The sequence below is a fragment of the Lissotriton helveticus genome, chromosome 4_1 (genome assembly GCF_964261635.1).
Source record: "Lissotriton helveticus chromosome 4_1, aLisHel1.1, whole genome shotgun sequence".
NCBI classification, from domain to species: Eukaryota; Metazoa; Chordata; class Amphibia; order Caudata; family Salamandridae; genus Lissotriton; species Lissotriton helveticus.
Window position 1 is genome coordinate 588,904,815 of NC_136063.1, and position 21,723 is coordinate 588,926,537.

Sequence of the window (21,723 nt, forward strand, 5' to 3'; positions counted from 1 at the left end):
CGAATGCAGGTTGTAGGGATTACTGGGATCCACGCGGATGTTGCGATGTTCCTTGGACAGCACCGATGTTCCTGTGTGCTGATTGTTACGATGCTCCTTGGACAGCACCGATGTTCCTGTGTGCTGTAGTTCTCTCTCCTCCTCTGTGGAGTGATGTGATTCTCCATTCTTCCTCTTCGTTCACTTCCTCGACGCGGTCCGGTCTTCTTTCTTGCTTTCTCATGCTAACCAGGATTCTCCATGTAGCGGGCCCTCTACATGTCGTCCCCGTGGTCTTGTCCATGTGGTAGGACACTGTCTTCACTTGGCTTGGTGACTAGACCTGTCGTCGTATCTTCTCTGTTGTTGCTTTTCTTTCCTTGGTGACCAGATTGGGTGGTCGGTTTTCATCTTGGGCATGAGTTGTCATGCTCTGCTATTTTCTTTGTGGTCGCTATTCACCGTCACGGTGTTTTGGCGTTGGCGCGCTTTGTCTGCGCGGAGGAGGGTTGCGTCACCGCTCCTGGTGTAACTATGGTGCATGCTGCCATGCGTGCTGACGATGGCGCTCCGGTTGCTGCGAGACATCGCTGTCTCTGTTGGGGACCTTTGTGTGCTGTCCCGTGGCGTTGGCGTGTCGCTGTGTAGCGTCACGCTGGCGCTCCTGAGTCCTGGCACGTTCCGGCGCAGTGCTGCGCGGTCCTGGCGTGCGGGTGTGGAGTTCTTGGACGCCTGTTGCTAGTCGTTGGGTACTTGCTGCTTTGGCTGTTGTCAGGGACTTGCTGCTTTGGACCGTTGGCGGGAGTGGTTGATGCTGCGGTGAACACCTGTGGCCACAAGGCGTCGCTGCTCTCTCCGTCGTTTGATCTCGGCACTCGTTTTCCCTGGACGTTCTTCCAGTGCTTGGCAAGGCGTTTCCTCCAGACGTTCTGTCAGTGCTTGAGTTTTCGTTGAGGCGTTCGTGCCTCTTCCCACGTTGCGTTGGAAGTGGCGTCTGCAGACCCCTTGCTGGTGTGTGTGGGTGTCTTCTGCGTGGTTGCGCACTTACTTGCTGCGGGAGTTTAGATGCTTCCTTGGGGCGCTATTCAGTCTGTTGCACCTTGCTGCTGCTGATTGACCTTGGGTTCGTGCAGTGCTTGTTGCAGTTCCTTGTGGCTTCTTTTGGGTGCAATACCACCTAGTGACCACTAGATGGCAGTGTGGGCTGGATTCCCTTCAGCAACAGCTTGCCTCCTCTTGGTGACTTTCCTTCCCATGTTGTTTGGGCTTGGAGTCCCGAGCTTGCTTGCAGGACCTGTTGATGCCAGGAGTATGCAGAAGGGGCTGGAGCCACTGCTGACCCCAGGTAAGTCACTTCTCTTTTCTTTTTTCTTCTTTGTTGTGGACTGGAGGAGGGCAGTCTCTTGTGGAGAGCTTGCTGGCGGCACTCTTCTCTTGTCCTCCCTGCCTGCCTCACACAGTCCTGTTTCCTTCTGTGCTCTCTCTCGCCCCCTCTCCTGCCGGCAGCTTCACAGTTTCCACGCTGCATGGGGAAGGGCAGGAGCTGCGGCCAGGGATCTTACTTGTGGTGGCTGCATGGCACTGGTGTCATTCGCGGGTGGGCTCCGCCGCATACCTTCCTTCTTCTCCCGCTCCTTGCCCGCGGCAGCCTCAGTCCCTTCGCGCGCGGGCAAGGGGGGAGGCTGGGGGCTATGTCGGATTGGATGAGGCAGCTTGTATCGCGGGTGAGCTCCGCTTGTTCCGGCGGCACTGGGTCTTTGGCTTTTCTCTCCCCGCCCGCGGCAGCTCCTTTTCACACGCTGCGCGGGGCGGGGGTGATCCAGGCAGGCCGCGGGTGGGCTCCGCCGGCGCTGCTTTGTTTAAAGTTTATTTGCGGCAAAGCGCCATGTCCTGCGGGTGGGCTCCGCTTCGTGGTAGTACGCTGCGGGCGTTTTTCTTTTGCACACCACGGGGCACAGTCAGGGATCGCAGCGGGTAGGCTCCGCTTCAGTGCTTTCACTCTCCCCGCCCGCCGCATTTCACACACCGCGCGGCGGGGAGTGCTGCAGGCAGGCCGCGGGTGGGCTCCGCTGGCGCTGCTTTATTTGCTATCCAATGTGGCCGCAATTATGCCCGGCAAGGCGCGCTGATCATGCGGGTGGGCTCCGCTTTCATTGTTCTCCCGCCGCCGCAGCTTTACACTACACACGCTGCGCGGCGGGGGCTGGGGACGCTCCTAGCAGGCCGCGGGTGGGCTCCGCCGGCTCTGCTGTAATGTCAGTGTCTATAGCGGGTGGGCTCCGCTTGGGTGCACAGTCTTCTGGGGGTCACTTCCCGCTCCCGGGCTCACCTTCGGCCGGCGGGCCGGGTCCTGGGCTGCGGTCGTGGCGGGTGGGCTCCGCCCAGCCGGTGCACCTCTCCGGTGGGGGTCTCTGCCTCGCGGCCGTCTCAGGTGGGCACTGGGCGGTCCGCTCTCCCCTGGAGGTGCGTGTTGGTGGCGGCCGACGCGGGTGGGCTCCGGTCGGCTCGTCCTTGAGGCCTGGTGCGGTGGGCCTCACGGTCGCTGCAGGCTGTGGGGCTCCGACGTGCCCACCGGCTTCTCGGCGCTGCTGCGCCCTGCTACTGGGGGTGCCCTGCAGGCGGGCAGCCCTCTCCCCCTTTTTCCGGGATGGATGGCAGTGGCACGCGTGGCTTCACTACCGGCCTCGTCGCCAATGTGGTGTTGGGCCCTAGGCCCACATGGTGTAAGGAATGAGACACACGGACACCAGTTAGGGGATAGCAGATCTGGCCACGAGCACGTGCGCTCTGGCTCTTTTATTACCAGCGTCACCTGACCCAGTGACGTCTGTGGTGGGTGGGTGTTTAGTGTAGGGTTACACACAGAACAACTAGACTGTGTCCTAGCAGGACACTACACAGCTCATGCTGAGAGAGGGAAGAAAGGATGTCTTTGTGTCTGACCGAGTGTGGGAGGATAGTATTAATTTCCTGTTTCATCTATGCCCCATCGGTTTGTAGCTGATTGATGCCTGTGATCAGCACAGTGCCGGTAAAACTACGCTACGCTGTGGAGTACAGAGTTTTTGCTGAACTCCGCTCTCCAAGCGGAATGCGGTGCAGCAAAAGCTCTGTGAACTCCATCGGCGGAGCGAAGTTTGCCACCCAGCACTAGTTTTAAAAGTCTTTGAAACTCCATTTTCAGTTTTACATGTTCAAATGGTGTGAATAATATTGTCTTTGCTACTGGGTATTTTAAGAAAGAATCTATGAATGCTAAAAGATACTTTGCATGAGGCAGAATACAAAGGTCTACCTTGACTTGTGACCATGGTATTATGCACGCTTCTTCTGTGATAATGCCGGCTGTCCTAGCTTCAGCAGAGTATTTTTGTCATAGTTGTTATTCATTCACTGTGACCTTGGTGTATTTCTATGCACTGTGGAGTCTATAGAATCACTATTTTGTTTCTTCACAACACTAGTCTTATAGCTCAGCTTGTGACACATTTTTCAAACTCTGAAAGTGTGTGCATGGTGTTGACATATTTGTTGTGGTGCCCACATATAAATATTTTCCACACATTCTTGTCCCAGTCATTGCTAACTGCAGACAATCGTCCACGGCACATTTTAGGGTATTCAGTCTGTGCCAATTTGTAAACAAATTCTTAGATGTTTGCTGAGAGCTTGTTCGCCCAAATGCTAGGTGCTGCTGGGTGACATGACAACAGTCCTCATGGATTATCTGAACCTGATCATTACTATGTTATATTTCTAAAGTTGGAGTGCAAATTTTTCTATTCTTGGGGGTGGATTCTTAGTGGTGCCCTGAAACAACTGTGCCACTAGAGCTTTGTCGTACATCATTGTGCAAAATGAATGGCAATGTAGATACATATGAGAATGGACACAGACTGATTTAATGACCAACGCCTCTTTTTCAATCTGAGAGTTTTTTTTCTGCTTACATTAGTGCTGTGCTGGCAAATACAATTAATTTTCATTGGTTGTGAGAATGTTCTTGCAAGGTAATCACACCCAGACCCACTGGACTAGTGTCTGCAAGTACCTTGGATATTCGATAAGTAAAAGCACCCCCCTCCCCAAGCACCTTGAGACCCTCTGGGTGAGTAGTGCACTATATAAATCTCTGAACTTGAACTTGAACTTGCTTGGTGATGGACTTTGGGTCAAAATAAGTCATTATTATGCTGCTTCAGATGGCAGATGTATTCAAGGATTGTTTTCTTTTTTTCTGCAGGAAATTGTCATGCTGATTTTCTTTTTGAGAGATTGTGAAGAGGTTCATTAAGGCAGGTAGGTAGGGGATGCGTCTTCCATAGTAATTTGCCATCCCCAGGAAACTGTCTACCTCAGTCACAATTTGAGAAGGGGTGCCTGTTTCTGTCTTCAACTTTGTGTGGTTCCCCGCTGATACCCAGATCAGAGAACACATGTCCAGTAAAATTAATTTGTTTGCTTGTGCCTCACCCTGACTAGGATTATCTTTGCTGATTGAGTAGGGTTTCACCCCTCCCCCCAACCAGTAACCAAATTTCCTACATTGTCTTCTCTTTTGAGTTTCTCCTAGACATGGTATTATATTTGGTAGATATCATGGTCTACTCTTCCTGTTCATGTGAGAATTTTTACAGTGTTGTATCCACTGAGGATGACGCCTCCTCCTTAGTTCGCACAACCTCTATCACCTCTACACGGGGAACATCCTTTACAACGCAACTGTTACAACGAATTGCGCTGGGGGCGCTCTAGGATAGGGAATAGTTTCCAACACCTTCCCTACTATCCACGGGGACTGGAGTTGGAATAGTAAATTAAACTATTCATTATCCAGCGCCCCCCAACGCAAGTAACGACTTGCGTTGTAAAATTTGCTTCGTAAAGGCATGCGTTGTAATAGCATGCGTTGTAACGTCATACATCCCCTCTACACACAAGAATGGAATTATTCGGCCTGCAGTCATTATAGTCACAGAAGCAAGCCTCCAAGGCCTCTGCTAAGCACCCAAATGCCAATGAGCACTCGGACAGTGAGGAAGGCAAATGCCAGCCCGCAGTCCTGGTCACCAGTCTGATGGGGCACAGGGCGTTGCCAAAGAACAGACACTGAAGATAGGATGCTATTGCTCGAAACTGACACCGTGTGCTCCAGATCTTCTATTATTTATTCTGTGATCACTGTGTGTGTGTGTGTGTGTGTGTGTGTGAGACCGTGTATGCCTGTGATAGGTGGAACGCTTTACAAATTGTCACCCCTAAAGCTCATAGCCAGGTTTCACATTTATGCCCTTTGGTTCAGACTCAGCATAGCTTAGCTTTTTAGCATTCAAGAGAATAAATGCATTTTTGGAATCACAAAGTTCTATTTGTAGCAGACGTTTATTTTACATATGTGTTGAGCGAGCAGAGGAGGATCCAAGGGTAGCCCACGTTTCTGCCTTCCCCTCAGTAGATTCGACCTTAAAGCTTCTGCTCTTTTCATTTGCAAAGGGCAAAACTTGCGTGCTGAGGGCTTTGGGTTGGCATTATCCACAGGGTGAAATTGTGGTCTGGTCGCAGGGTTCTGGACTTTGGAATTAAAGGACTTACTCTTGAATCGCGTGCGGGGAAAATATGCTATCTTGTCCAAGTCACTTTATGTTCCCAACCAAAATTCTGTTGGCAGTGTGTTCAGTGTAAGGAACGCTTTCATTTCTATAGAGGCAATCAGCGCCGGACTGGCCGTTGCGGGCACCGGGCAATCCCCCGGTGCGCCGCAAGGGTGGGGGCCGGTTTTGGGCCCATGGGGGCCCTTTTTGTTACAGGACCATTTCCCTGTAACAAAATCGGCCGAAAACCAGCCCCGGCAAAGAGCTCAGCCGCACCCCCACTGGGGGAGGATTGCGGCCGAGCACTTTGCCAGGGCTGGTTTAAGTTCCCAGTTGGGCCCTGGAGGCCATGGAAATCCCCCACCTTGATCTGAATCAGAGCTTCTGTCACCCTCACAATGACACCTATACTTCCCAAATCTATGAATGGAGCCTTCCGTTACAGGGCACCATATAGGGGTAAAATAAGGGTCTCTTCAAAGGTAGGTACACACTGAACTAACTAACTAACTTAAGACAAAATCCTAAACTTACTACATTTGGTATTCACAGAAGTTAGGATTTTGTTTCAAGTTTGTCTTAAGACAAACTTAAGACAGACTTAAGACAGACATAAGACAAACTTACGACAGTCTTAAGACCAATTTAAAACAAAATCCTAACTTCTGTGAATACCAAAAGTCGTAAGTTTAGGATTTTGTCTTAAGTTAGTTCTGTGAATTGGGCCCCTAGCCTCTAACTGGCACACACCTTGGGGAACGAGCAGCAGTGAGCTGAAGCAAGCAGCTCTCCTATGCCACCCTGCCCTAACCAGGACATAGGGCCATATGTATGAAGGTACCGATTAGCGATTCTGAAATAGCGATTATTACCGAATCGCTAAATCAGAATCGCAAATCGGGATGTAACAACGCATTCGCAAAAATATAGCGATTCGGCCAAATTCGCTAAATATTTGCACGATGTGTATCAGCGATTCCTTAAACACCAAAAGTCACTAAATAGCGAGTTCGCACCCCGGAAATCGCTATATTGCACGACTGCACCCCTAAATGCGCTAAATTGCGCGACCGCACCCCTAACTGCGCTAAATTGCGATGTTCCCACGGGAAAAATCGCAATTTTGCGAATTTCTGGAAACATCCAATCGCTATCCTGATGCTTTATGATGACATCACCATCCAGGAAGTGAGTGATTTCCCATGGTGCATCTGGATTGAGACAGCGGGTGCGACTCGCGGCTCGAGGTCTGCCGGGATTGTGACCCTTTGGGAGACCGGAGGAATCTCTTGCCCATCTGGGGACGGTTTGCTGCTGTTTGCTGCCGTTTGCTGGCTCTGGGGATTCGGCGGGTGCGGCGGCCGGGGACTGCGAGTACCAGCATTCCCTGTCACTACCAACAGAGGGTACTCTTCCCCAGCCGGCCCCGCCTACCTGACCTATTTATACATTCCTTGTTTCTGTCCCGCGGGACGCGCGCGGGGCTAAGCCCGGGCAAAGGGCGGGCCCTCTAAGGCCCTCAGAGGTCAGAAGAGGACGGGACGGGCTACCCCACCTGACTTTTTTCCAAGGAGAAGGTATAGAGTCGCTTCTTACTATTAGACTCCCATTGTACTGCTTATTGTCTCTTCTTTGGTATTCTGCTTACTAATCATGTCCATCTGGGAAGAGCTCAATGCCCTGTGTGGCACCAAGTATGTCCCGGACGTTTCATCCCCCCCTATTATGGGCAATGACTTTGACAATTTAAACGGCACTCCGCGGGATGTACCTCTACCCTTAAATAAAGACCAAACTCAAGTCAATGCACTGCCCCGGGGTCTTATTACCAAAAGGAAGCATGATGGGGAAAATGTCAATGAGAACCTACTTAAAATTCAGAAATTGTGCACCAGCCTTACGGCTTCCCCCTCTAACCCTATCGCATCAATAGTGGATAAGGCTGTGGATAGAACAGAGGACCCTGTATCGCCCCTTCAACTGACTTTACTGGCTCAGTTCGAGCAATTGCTAATATCTGCCATTTCACCTCTGGTTCTAAAAATTCATGACCTGGGGGACAGGCTCACCAGCATTGAAAAAATACTCATAAGGAATTCTCCATCAACCATTAGAAAAGCTACACCTATTTGTCCTAATCCTCCCATCAACCCTGAAAAGTCTAAGCCCATTACATGTAAGAATGCCCAAACCCAATCACCACCTCTTAATACATCTACCTCAACTGGCTCTAAAACAACATTAAAACCCGCGTTAATAACTCACACAGTGGCTAGAGCCGCTCCTGAAAGAACGCCACGTATTAATTTACTCCCTGAAGCCGCCCCATATGTGACTGTCCTCTCTGGGGTCCCTGCACCTAGCCAGGGGAAACACGAAACTCAACAGGACCTGCTAAATAAGGTTATTTTTTGGCTACAGATCAACAGACATTTGCCACCTGATCTTGATGGTGGAATCTTGAGCGTCAGGAGGGTGGGGTGGCTAGGTACGCTGCCCAAAGACACCTCGGGGGACTTGGTGTTAATTAAATTTAAGAATAGGAACATCGTCCCCTACTTACGATCTAGCCAGCCCAAAGAAGGAGATGGCCCCATTTGCTTTTGGGACTTGCATGATTTCTACCCGAGCTTCCTACACATTCCGTTACTTAGATCAACGGCAAAGAAATACAACTCATGGAGAAGGGGATCCTGTGCACCTTGCGCCATTAACCCCCTAGCCTATAATAGATTTGTTCCTTTGTTTAAAAACTGAACTTTGGGAGAACCAATCACAAAGAGGCAACCCACGAGCTTTAGCCTATCTGACAGTGTAGTATGTACATTATATTCTTAAAGAGTGTTTTCAGAAAAAGGAAAAATGTATTATGTTCTTAATTCTATTGTATTCATAGTTATTTTCTTCTTCTATGTATTGCTACATTTGTGTATTTTATGTAATGTTTTATGATGATGTTGCGTTTATGATTTTTTATTCATCAAAAATCGAATAAAGCTTTCTTCAGAGAGTGTGAGAGTGTTGTTTGGAACTCAGGAGCCATGGCAGAAGGTGGAAACCAGGATGTCCCAGCAAGCCAGCAGGAGCAGCAAGCAGGGAAGCAGGCAGGAAGAGGAAGCTCAAGTTCTCTGAGGCTGACCTAGAGACCCTAATCACCGAAATGATGCCACACCATGAGGCATTATTTGGGACCACTTCCCACAAGGTGCCAGAAGCCAGCAAGAGAAGGATTTGGGAGGGCATCCAAGCCAAAGTGAATGCCCTAGGAGTGACCCACAGGACAGTTGATGTTTTGCGGAAGCGCTGGTACGACCTGCGCCAGCGCTCCAAGGAGAAGTTGGCTGCCAGGCTGGAGCAGTCCCAGCTCACCGGTGGGGGAACCTCCAACGTCCCTGACTCTACACCACTGGAGGAGCTGGTAGAGGGCACACTGCCTCATCAGAGTGTTGCGGGCGTGTCCGTGCTCGACAGCTCAGCACAACCAGCAGCAAGACCAGGTAAGAAGCATGCCTCCCCACCCTAAACCACCCCCAGAACCCCCTGCAGCGACCTAGGGATTAGGGGAACCACATGTCAGGCTAGAGCAAGTACACAGGCAGGCACAGCAATGCATTATGGGAGATGTAGTCACAATAGTCTGTAATGTAGAATGTAGCATCAGAATTTCACATTGTACCCATGTGCAGGTCAGGAAAGGTGAATGACACAAGTAAAGTCAGGGAACACTGTGAATAAATGTATTAGAACATCACATGTGATGATAAAATAAGTAATGTGTGCTGTTCTATCCACAGCACCTACAAGTGGTAAGGCTACAGCCAGTGCAACTGAGACAGGCCCCCGAGCCTCAGGAGAAGGCAGCCATGGCCATGATCCAGATGGGGAGGACAGTCCTTTCATCCGACCACAGGGACACAGTAGGAGGAACGTGAGGCCATTCAGAATTCTGGATGATGAGGAAGAGGAAAATGAAAATGTGAAGTCTGATGCACCAGTACCCCAGCAGCAGGAGTCCAGAAAAGATTCCAGAGGCAGGCGTAGACCCCGCACGGCCATCAGCTCCAATGTGCAACAAGATGAATCAGTGTTTGCCGGCCTCGAAATGCGCACGCTTCAGGTTCACCGCCTGCAAGCGAAACACATGAAGGCCATTCAGAGAGAGATCAGGGCAGGGAACAGAGGACTACGCGAGGAAATCAGGGGGGCTGTGCAGGAGCTGACTGCAGAGTTGAGAGCTGAACGCGCAGCCAGGCGCAAAGAAATGGCCCGCATGGACCACTACACGCGTGCTATTAATCGCCTCCCCTCCTCCACCAATATGCTGGCAAGGCGTGCCATAGAGACCCAGCGAGAGTTCTCGCATGGTATCCAGGACTTAGCCACTGTGGTAGTGCAGTCAACTGCCACTCTGGATGAGCTGCGTGCACTGCGTACTGCTGGACCCGGGGTGCTTACCCCCAGTGAGGAGGACTCACAGTCGGTGCGGAGCTCAAATACACCACCACCCACTGTTGAGAGGCGCCGTAGTGGCCGGAGCAGCAGGCCTGCCACACAACAATAGGGACTGCAGCAAAATGACTATTCCACACAGGGGGGATATGGGGCCAGCAACAGTGTAGCACTTGCTGTACCAATGACTGATTTAGTTGCACTGTGATTTAAACATGTGCTTTGGTTTAGGAGAGTTCATCCAGCTTTTTTTGGATGTGTCACATTGTTGGTATTGGAAATTAAACACGTTTGCAGAGCAAGAAGTTGTCATTGTATCATTTTCACTCACCATGATCTCATCACGCCTCTGTCGCCCAGCTGCTGCAGCAGCTACGCCAGCTTCCATGTGTATGGGTCCGGGTCCCTCCACTTCAGAGGAATCGAAGTCACTCAACTCCATAGGTGTCCCTTTCCTGGTTGCAATGTTGTGGAGCATGGCACAAGCTACAACAATTTTGCAGCACGTCTCAGGGCTGTATTGAAGGGCTCCTCCACTTTTGTGGATGCATCTGAATCTGCTCTTCAAAATCCCAAATGTTCGCTCGATGGTGCCTCTTGTGGAAATGTGTGCCCGGTTGTAGCGCCGCTCCCCAGCAGTGGCATGATTCAAGTAGGGTGTCAGGATGAAGTCCCTGACTGCATAGGCACTGTCCCCTGTGGGTGGAAATGTTTAAAGGTCAGTCACTGTGATGCACATGCAGGTCATGAGTAATATGGGCTGACAGTGTGTGCTGTTACCTAGTAGGTATCCCTCTCCAAATTTCCCTCTTGAGAGTCTACTGTATAGCCCACTGTGACGGAATATGAATGTGTCATGTGTGCTTCCTGGGTACTTTGCCACTATATCGGTGATTATGTTTTTGGCATCACACACCATCTGTATGTTCAGTGAGTGGTAGCATTTCCTGTTCCGGAATACATACTCTATGTTTGAGGGGGGTGAAATGGCAATATGTGTTCCGTCTATACATCCTATGACGTGGGGGAATTGGGCTATGTTATAAAAATCCTGCTTGGTCTGTGCTAGTTCCTGTGGGGTGCTGGGGAAGTGTATGTGATGGTGCATCCTATGTGTCATGGCGTCGAGGAACGCATGGAAAAAGCGCAACAGGGCACTTTGTGACACCCCTCCTGCACTGGCTATGACCCCCTGGAAACTACCTGAGGACAGCAGGTGTAGTGAACACAGGACTTGGATGTGTGTGGGTATGGCTTGTGTCCTGCGGGTGGGGTGTTCTAGGTGGGGCCTGAGTTCCTCAATCAATTCAAGTATGCTCTCTTCCTCCAGTCTGTAATGGGTGTGGATATCCTCATCAGTGCGTTGGAAGATGGTGGTGCGCAACCGGAATATCCTCTCCTGCCGTCTCCTCCTCTGCGCCAGAGCTCTCACTCTTCGCATCCTCACTATCATGTACAACCCGGACATTGTCGTAGGGAGTGTGTTGCATTCTGGGTTTCAATTTATACTTTGCACCTGGTTACCACCTGCTCCCACTTGATGGTAATTGTGATTCCTTATTTAGCGATTTTGCTTAATTCGCTATTTGCGATTGGTTGATACATTCCATTGCGATTTCGGAATAGCGATTTCCACTTTAGCGATTCTCGCTAATGGATTTCATCGCAAATTTGGAATTCGCTTTTGTATTCGCTATTTAGCACTTTCGCAACGTTTGGGATTCGCTATTTACCGATTCCTTATTTGGCAAGCGTATTTTGCTTCATACTTTGCGATTAGCGATTTTTTAGTCGCTAATGCTATTTTTAACAATTCGCAGCGTTTGCGACTGATTTTTGGCTTTATACATATGGCCCATAGAGACAAGTGAAAGGGAGTGAACCAGCCTCATCGCAACGAAAAAAATCACTGTTTGGTAGCAGAGTTCAGGGTTGTGTGGGGGTGCAGCCAGTCCTGGGTCATTCATTCACTGGATGCGTGGCTCTCAGAATGGCTGGGAATGTGCACAGCATCAGGAGGGGTGCCGATACTGATTTGACTTGTCTTGGGTCCCAACAATAATTTAGCGAATGAGGCTCCTGTGGTGCAGATACCCCTAACTGTCCCATGTTCCCCTGTAAAAAAGATACTTGCAAGATCATATTTTAGGTCAGGCATTCGCTCTTCCGTTCAATCCATTGTGTCTTTTGAGTGCAATGGATGTGCTGATTTCGAAATAGAAATGTTTGTACCTTGAGACATCTTTTGCTTAATGTGCAGAACCAGCATGACAGTGGTTTATTAACGTCCACTTGGCCGCAAGAACGTACCCGTATGAAAATCATATTTCGGACTTGGAACTATAAAGCCGTTCTTATCAACGGTATCGTTTTCACATTGAAATGCAGCTAAATTCATTTAAGACATGTTGAATAAAGGACGACACCTCTGGATTAAGATTCTTTGAAGCCAGAGTTTAACTCATAAGATTAAGATATCAGGTTTCTTCCCTTCCTGCTCCTCTAGACGAAAACAGAATAACTGTTTATCCATTCATTTCTGTGAATCATTTTCTGTTCTCAGAATAGATGTAGTTTTGTACCACTGCAGGGCTCACTGCTGGACGCTGTGTCCTGAGTTCTAGCCTCAGAGAAGAGATGGAATTCTGATCCAAGCAGGAGTTGGTGCAAGGATAGGAATTATTTGTTGCATGGCAGAATATTGTGTACAGAAATATTGTCTGCAATAATAATTGTGTCCTGAATATCCTTGACAAAATTATTGTGCCACCTGGCATAGATTTTCTATTACCATTAACTTATTATTTACAAAACATTTATAGACACAATTTTTATGCCAGAAGATATTCTGAACACAATATTCAGTATCATACTAAATTCTGAGTTGTGTGATATTCATCACAATCCGCTGATTTTCCCAGACAGATTTGAAGAGGTTAGACCTACCAAAATGCCTAGGGTGGGAAAAGGCCCAGAGAAAAGACTTAGAGCTCCATTAGGATGGCGGGCGGATCGCCGCTACCAGTAGTCACAGCCGGCCCGGCGAGGGCGATCCGCCCGCCATCCTTGCAGCAAAGACCCCGCCATATTACAATGGCTGGGGGGTTCGCGGTGGATGGAAAGACTGTCCGCCGCTTTTCTGCCCAGTCAACCAGACGGAAAAGGGTTCAAGATGGTGGTGGTGTCTGTTAGACACTGCCAGCCTTATTAGAATATGAACGGGAACATGCCTTTCCGTGGTGGCATTGCTGCTTGCGGGGGCCCGTTGTAGGCCCCCAGGGACTCTGGGAGGGTGGGGGGTGCACATGGGGGGTACCTATGGTACCCCCCTGCCTTTCAATGCACAACGTGACAGGCACCGCGCGGTGCCTGTCATGTTGTGCATTGAAACGCACAACCTGCCTCTGTGGCATTGCGGCGGGCGTTGCTCTCTGCACCACCCGCCGCAATGTTGCATACTAATGGGGCCCAAAAGATCTGGCATTTGGTGCGTTAAATATCGATTTGGCAGGTTATGCCTCATTTCCAAATGCCCCACCCTCTTCCAACCTACTTTCAATCAGGGCCTCGGTGTCTTTCCATACAAAACCCAGCAGTTCCTTCATGGGTGACCTTCCTAGACAATTACTTTACCTTCCACGTTAGTAGTACTTTCTTTTGGTCTGTTCGATGGTTGGATCTTTTTTATTCTTGCAAAATGAATTAAAGCTTAGTGTGTCAACATCACTTCTTTTCCTATGCTTTTGCCTGTCAAGTTGTGGATGAATCTCAACTAAGTTTCACATAGACTGAGCTGAGTTTAGGAACTTTTAAATGCACTATCACTGTGAGGTGCCATTGCTGCCAGTGCCAACTGTCTACCAGCTTCATTCACAAACTGAATAGGATGGTTTGACTAAATGTAACAAGCATTGGTAAAGCCAGAAGGCATGGCTTTATTTCTAACGCATGCAAGCACAGGCATGCACAGGCATGCACAAACGCGCAGATACTATGCATCTCTGTACACTTGCTGAATAAGAAACAGGGCACATGCATCAGAGGTGCAGAAAGAGGCCTATGGCAGAGAGACAAAATAGAAATAGTCTCTGTGCTTTTCTGCATACCTTAGTTTACAAGATCAAGCGGGCATGTTGCCTTGACCTATGCTTTCGCAGAAATGTTCTGATTTATAGTATTTTTCCTTGCCTGTACAGCAATGTGGCTGGTACACTAGCTGTTCTAAGAAAAATACCATCCAACAATTTCTGGTAGTGATGCATCTTTCCTGTATTGTAAACATTCTTATTTGTTTAGGTCTTGCCCAAAGGCAGCTTTAGCTGACATCACTAGCTCAGGGCTGAATCAATTAGAATTCAAAGATAAGAGTTTTAGGTTGCCCACCTCCAGCTGCTGGTTCATTTGGTCCAGTCACCATCAGGCATTGTTAGATTTAATTTTACAATTTTTTGCATATTTGCAGTATTTATAAAGCGTTAACCTAGCCCTGTAGAACAGCACAGCACCAAGCATAGCCATTATTTCTCAGATAAAAATCTTTATAGCTCACACAACAAACTATAAAATGTATTCTGTCAGGCAGATGCAAATAATACAGATATTGCTAGGTAGTGGTCATGTGCTCAGGCTTTCATTGTCTGATAATCGAAATGGTGAATGAAAAGTTGCTATGAACGATATCAATGAATATTCAGGAGTACCAGTAGGCAGACAAGTGTGCTCAATAGGTCCTGGGAGCAGTGCTAAATTTGAGCAGGTGGTTTCCGCTGCTCATCACCTGCACTTATCAATACCATTACTTATGACAGTCTGTCACAAGGTGGCGCTGTTTTCCTAGAGATGAGCCCAATAAGCACAATAACTGGTGTTTATTAATTCAGTATACATTAAAATGGCTAATACCGGCCATCCAAAATATTCTTATGGTTTTGGGATGCTGGAGCAGTCTGAATTTTCACACTTACAGGAGGACGATATTTAGAAGTTCTGCTGGTCATTGGGGGGTCTGACCAGAGCAATGAGTGGTTTAAGCTGCAGTGGCCTCCTGACGAGGGCCCTGGCACCTATTTTATTTTTTACAGATTAAGCACTGAAGGAGGGTAACATGCTTCTAAATAGGAAGGCACAGTGGAAGCTCTGAATCATTTGAGTAGCTCCAAGGAATTATTAAGAGTCCCAGTGACTTTGTATTCTAGTGATTCTTTCCTCAAGAGATTCTGTCTGCATAAGCTTGAATGCTGCTAATCAGAGTTAAATGTTGTTTGAGACAATGTCAACCAACTCTAGAGATGGGTATCCAAAAACACTGGGGGGAAAAGCTAGAGACACATGCAATTTGACAGGGACTTCCACAGACAACTCATACTGATGATGCTGTTTGACAATATTTTAATGACTTGATGGCAATCAAGTGTGTTCCTTCTCAAGATGTGAGCAATGGAGTGGATTTCCTGAATTAATAATCGCAACCATCTGTGACAGGTCCACACTTAAATGAGCACCTGTTCTTTCTCACAGATGCTTATTACAATATGACTGACCTCCTTTCCTGCTGATGCATAATTGTGGTTGACATGTTAAGGATGAGAAAGTGGGCTTACTATGTGAGTAATTCAAACATTATGAGCTGCATTCACCAAATCCTAATGGGAGAGCTGGTACTGACTTCCTGGCAATGGGCTCCCTCCTCCTAGATTGTTAGGCTCCCGCCATTTCATTGACAAGCGTTGAGATCCACATGCATGCTTTGGAGTAATACTTTATCTGAGATACTACAATAACCTATTTGCTTCTTTCTGCTGAAGACAGGTATCACACATCCAAAAATGCAAGCACCAGGAGCACCAATCCCAGTAGTAAACACTCTTCTACTGTAATTCAAAAACACTAGTAACTGAATCTGACGGGGAGTGCATGGAAATGGCTTCGGTCATTTCTTAGTGACCGGACCTACCAGGTATGGGAAGGTAGCGCACGTTCGGCATCCATTCACCTCCAACGTGGGGTACTGCAGGGCTCCTCCCTGAGCCCCACATTGTTCAATATGTATATGGCCCCCTTGGAGGATGTGGTTGCTCCATTTAACATCAAAATCGTGAGCTACGCCGACGATACCCAGTTGGTGGTCGCCCTTTCCCAGGCCACTGAAAGTCCCGACATGCTGTACTCCTGCCTGTCCAAAGTTCACATCTGGATGGGTGAGTCAGCATTAAAGCTGAACGGTTCAAAGACCGAAATCATGCTGTTGGGACATAAAGGATCCTCACTTCCCTCGACTATTTGGCCCAGCTGCTTGGGCTCACCTCCGAATCCCAAGGAGGAGATCAAGAGTCTTGGGATATGGTTGGAGCAAGATCTCTCCTTCAGGACCCAGGCTACTAAAATGGGGGGTGTCTGTTTCGGCCTTCTCCGGTCTGTGCGTAAAGTTCTGCCCCTCCTTCCATCGCTGTACTTTGGAACTCTCTCCCCCTAAGCTTGCGTTCTGAGACTTGTCTCCTTCGTTTTCGCAAAACTTCTGAAAACACATTTGTTTGTTAATTGCTGACCCTGAGTGCATGTGACTGTTACTTCTGTTCTGAACAAGCGCTGGGATGCTCCAGGGTAACTACGCGCTATATAAGACTGCAATAATAATAATAATAATAATAATCTACCAGAATGCAAGAAGAGACCTGCTGCTGACTTGCCAACACTGTGATCCCTCCTCAGTTGATAATTGGGCTTGATATGTGTTGGCATGACAGCAGGTGTAGTAGACTTACATTTCCAAAGTAAAGGGGACCCCTAATACTGATAAGAAGTTCACCTAGACAGGGAAAATACATTAATGTAAATAGTCTAGGGCTACTTCAAACAGTTAAATCCCTCAAATCATTATAAGGTAAAAAAACAATAGTGACACTAGAAAATAGAAAAATATAAAAGAGGTTATTTGTTAAATATCTTTCTTTTTTGTAAATATAAAACACACATTAAGAGAAGAAAACATCATATAGACACTGGAAAATACACAACATTTTGACCACATTCATTCACAACCACAAGCATACTCCATACACATAATCATATTGATGTATATGATCTTTTTGACAATCATGATTGGATTTGTAATGGATGTAGCAAAAAAACAACACATTGATGAATGATTGACTCTTTTGGGTAGTTTCCAAAGTGACTCTACGCACGTTTCGACAGAAACCCGTCTTCATCAGGAGTCCCACCTCAGAATGTGGTGCTTTGTAAAGAATAGTGTATATATCACACATGTATAAAATTAGTTATGTGTCACTATTGTACATAATATAATATTTTCATATTGTCACAAAGACACATGATTTAAACTAAGAGATACTACCTCACATTGTTTTAAAGGAAGCAAGGAGTCTGACATGAACTTACATAAATACAAACATATAATTGTTCCACAAAACAAATGGCAATGTGTATACAAACAAACAAACAATGAATCAATATTAATAAAGAATTACACTATTTTGCATAAATTCCATATAGGCAGCACAAAAATACCCCTTCCCAAAGAATGATAAATAACGTCCATGAGATGAAGATGAATGAATAAGTGCTCTCCAAGTAAAAATATTCTACAGAGAAAACATACATCATAATCAAAGTGTGCATGGAATCTACAAAATACTGAAAAATAGCTAAGAAGATCCTTGACATACCGATAAAAAGGGAGATATATTACCATGTATGCCAGACGTGTATGCTCAGAAAAATAGGCTGTTTGAACAAAAAAGAGTCGAAGTAAAATCTTGAATCATCAAGAAAGATGCTTGTCACCCAAGATGCATCCGGGGGCTTCTAAAGGGGTATACCAAGACAAAGAGACAAAAGGAAAAGAAACTTTCCTTTACTATCTCGGCACGTCCATAAATATGGAGAGATGACATAAAAAAACAGATGTACTGTGTATTACCTTAAGCAGTTGGTGACCTTTGTCAAGAAAAGAGGTTTATTGTAATGGCTGTTTCCTCATAGTAAACAAGAAAATGGACCAGAAACAAAGGCACAGACCCAGAGCACAAAATGTTAGAAAGAATTACCTTAGGAAGAACAAGAACTAAATCCGTTTCTTTAGCTATATGGTAAAGCAAAACATACCTGCTCGAAAAAATATATCTGGCAGGACGGACAAGCTGTTAGTCCTTCAGATGATTAAAATGGATACTGAAAGTTAAACCACAAAAACGATGTGTTCATTAATTGAAAGTGCTCGCAACAAAGTTGCTAATCCATACTGCCAGGCTGACGGATAAAGTGGTGCGATTCTCATTTTCGAACAAATACGTCAAATTTTTAACCAGATCCACGAGCGCACAAGTATAAGAGGATAGCAGCTTGTCCGCAGAGAAATGGGACAATTACTAACGATAAGGGGTGTATATAGCTGGTAAATTAACTCAAAAGCAGTATATACATTCTCAAAACTTGTCGTAACAAAGCAGAAGCCTCTACTTTGTGTATGGTGTATGCCATTTTGATACATCACGATAAACATATTACCCCATATTGTACGGATAATATCAGACGCCCGAGTGTTTTCAAACGGAGAGTCCTCATACTGTTCTTACCGGTATTTGACGGTCCAGAAATTGCTGGCAGCTCTTATTTCAGAATGACAGCCACCCGATATCGGTGGGGCTGAAAGACGCCGGAAAGCCGTTGGCGCGTAAAAAACGGAACGTTTAAATACTTGAATGAGGAAAGGTCATCTGACCTCAACACATGGTAAGGAAGGCGGGCCAAGCCCGGCTGAACAAAACAAATGAGGGGATAAGGAAAGGGAAACCTGCAGCGGTCATGATTGCACAGGTATGATGCTAGAAGACAACAACATCCATATTAAAGATCGAAATCAGCCAACAGAAAAGTTTTGTATAATAGAGACCCGATTTACATGCTCAAACACCTAGCTATCGTGGGGCACAAGATGCCCCCATACTGTTGCCCTTAATCTGCTTGTAAACTGATCCCCATTGAACTCAAAGGGGTTCTCATCAAGTACAATGGCGAGGAGGTCAATAATGAATGGCACATTGCAATCTACTGAAAAAGTTCAAATAAACCATTTCACTGCTGTAATGGCCACAAGCTGAGGGATGTTACTATATAGGGACTCAATGTCCAAAGATACCAATGTGTCTGTTTGTCTAATGAAGACTAAACCCTTTATTTTTTAGATCATATCTTTGGTGTCTCTAACATGAGATAAAGTTTTTGAGACAAGTGGTCATAACACTTGGTCAATGTATTTGGATATATGTTCCGTGACTGACCTTATAGTGGTGACAATTGGTATTTAGGGGGATTTAGTTCTTGTTATTCCTAAGGTCATTCTTTCTAACATTTGGTGCTCTGGGTTTGTGCCTTTGTTTCAGGGCCATTTTTCCGTTTACTATGAGGAACCGGCAATTACAATAAACATCTTTTCTTGACAAAGGTAACCAACTGCTTAAGGTAATACACAGTTCATCTGTTTATTTAAGTAATCTCTCCATATTTATGGACGTGCCGAGATAGTAATGGAAAGTTTCTTTTCCTTTTGTCTCTTTTTCTTGGTATACCTCTTTAGAAGCCCCCGGATGGATCTTGGGTGACAAGCATCTTTCTTGATGATTCAAGATTTTACTTCAACTCTTTTTTGTTCAAACAGCATGGTTATATAGCTCCCTTTTTATCGTTATGTCACAGATCTTCTTAGCTAATTTTCAGTATTTTGTACATTCCATGCACACTTTGATTATTATGTATGTTTTCTCTGTAGAATATTTTTCCTTGGAGAGCACTTATTCATTCATCTTCATCTCATGGACGATATTTATCATTCTTTGGTAAGGGGTATTTTTGTGCTGCCTATATGGAATGTATGCAAAATAGTGTAGATCTTTATTAATATTGTTCATTGTTTGTTTGTATACACATTGTCATTTGTTTTTGTGGAACAATTATGTGTTTGTATTTATGTAAGTTCATGTCAGGCTCCTTTCTTCCTTTAAAAACAATGTGAGTTAGTATCTCTTAGTTTAAATCATGGGTCTTTGTGACAATATGAAAATAATATATTATGTATAATAGTGACACTTATAACTATTTTTATACATGTGTGATATATACATTATTCTTTACAGAGCACAACATTCTGAGGTGGAACTCCTGATGAAGACAGGTTTCTGTCGAAACGCGCGTAGTCACTTTGGAAACCACCCAAAAGAGTCAATCATTCATCAATCTGTTGTTTTTTTGCTACATCCGTTACAAATCCGATCATTGTCAAAAAGATAATATACATCAATATGATTATGTGTATGTAGTATGCTTGTGGTTGTGAATGAATGTGGTCAGAATGTTGTGTATTTGCCAGTCTCTGTATGATTTTTTCTTCTCTTAATGTGTATTTTATATTTACAAAAAAAGATAAAGATATTTAACAAATAAACTCTTTTATATTGTTCTATTTTCTAGTGTCACTACTGTTTTTTACCTCATAAGGATTTGAGGGATTTAACTGTTTGAAGTAGTAGTAGACTTACATGCCATTTTCCTTTTTTTCCAGACTGTCATCTCCTAACAAATGATAACCTGTTGGAACCACTGACATGCTTGTCATCTTGCTATCATGGGTAAATGGTGCAGGTTGCTGTAGGAGTAGGAGCTAGTTAAGCTGTCTTAGCACTGCTGCTGTGGAGGTAAGTGTTTTCTTGCACATGTCTGGGACTGCCAGTCAGGCACTGGCTCATTGTGGCACATTCTGCACAGGAGATTTATGGATACCCCTCCTTCTACTTGATCTCTGCTAATTCATCTATGGGCCTGTGTGACTGCCTCTTGTACCACCTCCTGTGTCACACCAGATGTTCAGCATTGTAGGCTGCCTGTTGTCTGTTCAGCAAACTGCTGATAGGGGCAGAGCAACCAAATGTATAGCTATGCAGGCTCTCCCTCTCACTTGTCATGGGTAGTACCTGTTTTCTACCATCTGGGCATGTTCCTTTTTGGATGCTGTAGTGCTAGACACTGCCAGCCTTATTAGAATATGAACGGGAACATGCCTTTCCGTGGTGGCATTGCTGCTTGCGGGGGCCCGTTGTAGGCCCCCAGGGACTCTGGGAGGGTGGGGGGTGCACATGGGGGGTACCTATGGTACCCCCCTGCCTTTCAATGCACAACGTGACAGGCACCGCGCGGTGCCTGTCATGTTGTGCATTGAAACGCACAACCTGCCTCTGTGGCATTGCGGCGGGCGTTGCTCTCTGCACCACCCGCCGCAATGTTGCATACTAATGGGGCCCAAAAGATCTGGCATTTGGTGCGTTAAATATCGATTTGGCAGGTTATGCCTCATTTCCAAATGCCCCACCCTCTTCCAACCTACTTTCAATCAGGGCCTCGGTGTCTTTCCATACAAAACCCAGCAGTTCCTTCATGGGTGACCTTCCTAGACAATTACTTTACCTTCCACGTTAGTAGTACTTTCTTTTGGTCTGTTCGATGGTTGGATCTTTTTTATTCTTGCAAAATGAATTAAAGCTTAGTGTGTCAACATCACTTCTTTTCCTATGCTTTTGCCTGTCAAGTTGTGGATGAATCTCAACTAAGTTTCACATAGACTGAGCTGAGTTTAGGAACTTTTAAATGCACTATCACTGTGAGGTGCCATTGCTGCCAGTGCCAACTGTCTACC